This window comes from Arachis ipaensis, chromosome B1 (genome assembly GCF_059453495.1).
Source record: "Arachis ipaensis isolate K30076 ecotype BB chromosome B1, ASM5945349v1, whole genome shotgun sequence".
NCBI classification, from domain to species: Eukaryota; Viridiplantae; Streptophyta; class Magnoliopsida; order Fabales; family Fabaceae; genus Arachis; species Arachis ipaensis.
Window position 1 is genome coordinate 66,720,224 of NC_142436.1, and position 1,394 is coordinate 66,721,617.

The 1,394-nt window shown below is 41.2% G+C and overlaps 1 non-coding gene across 1 annotated transcript; it reads left to right on the forward strand.

Annotated features, from left to right (window-relative positions):
- Window positions 1–498: 498 nt before the first annotated feature.
- LOC148576894 (small nucleolar RNA R71) lies at window positions 499–605 on the forward strand. Its single transcript, XR_015903390.1, has one exon. It is a non-coding gene; the product is annotated as a small nucleolar RNA R71 (small nucleolar RNA).
- The last annotated feature ends 789 nt before the right edge of the window (window positions 606–1,394 follow it).

A 1,394-nucleotide genomic window follows, 5' to 3' on the forward strand; every position in this document is an offset into this window, starting at 1 on the left:
TTGTTGTTGGGGTTGTGACGTCTCTGATCTTGGCCTTGATCTTGTTGATTCCCCCACCCAAAGTTTGGGTGATTCCTCCAACCAGGGTTGTAGGTCTTGGAGTATGGATCATGGTTTTGCCTAGATAAATTCCCAATGTAGTTGGCTTGCTCCTGACTACCCTATGCTTCTTCATTCACTCCTTCTTGGGTTGCTGATGAAGTGGTGATTGCTGCTACTTGGTTCCTCTCTATCTTCTTGGTGAGGTCAGCCAGCTGCTTGGTAATGAGCTTATTTTGGGCCAGCAGAGCATCTATATTATTTAGCTCCATCACTCCTCTAGTGTTCCCTCTTTTAGAAGCATAGAAATATTCATTTTCTGCTACAGTTTTAATGACATCTATGGCCTCCTCAATGGTCTTCTTCTTGTTCAAAGATCCTCCAGATGAATGGTCTACTGCCTTCTTTGATTCATAAGAAAGGCCTTCATAGAAAATGTGTAGCTTCACCCATTCATTGAACATATCTGGTGGACACCTCCTTGTCAGGTCCTTAAACCTCTCCCATGCTTCATATAGAGTCTCACCATCTTGTTGCCTGAAAGTTTGGACCTCAGTTCTCAGCCTGTTGATTCTTTGGGGAGGATAGAATCTGGCTAAAAATTTGTTCACCACATCTTTCCAAGTTGTCAAACTCTCCTTCGGAAAAGACTCCAGCCACTTGGCTGCCTTATCCTTGAGCGAGAATGGAAATAAGAGTAGTCTATAGGCGTCAGGATGAACACCATTAGACTTCACTGTGTCACATATCCTCAGGAAGGTGGTTAGATGTTGATTGGGGTCTTCTTGGACGCCTCCTCCAAATGAACAGTTGTTTTGAACAAGGGTGATGAGCTGTGGTTTTAGTTCAAAATTGTTGATGTGGATGGTTGGCTTTTGAATGCTACTTCCACAGTTTCCTGGGTTTGGATTGATGTAAGAGCCTAAAACTCTTCTATCCTCCCTATGGTTGTGAGCCTCTTCTTCATGATGGTTTTCCATGTTTTCTTCCATGTTTGGTTCAAAGTATTCCTCCTCTTCCTCAGCACCAACTACTCTTTTTCCTCTTGCTTCCCTCCTTAATCTAAGGAAGGCCCTCTCCGGTTCAGAATCAAAGAAAGTTAAAGCCCCGCTTCTTCTCCCTGTCATACAACCAACAAAGCACAAGCAAGGAAAATAGATGCAAAAAGTATTTCTGTTAGAATTACTGTTAGTGTGAGTGATGCAATATATCGAACAGTTAGTGGGTTAGTGAACTGAATTGTAAATAACTACAAAAAAAAAAGACGAAAAAGTAGGTGGAAGGGAAGAAATTAACTAAAACTGAAAGTAAATTACTCAAACAGAAAATTAAATAAAACAAACTAAAAATTCTCA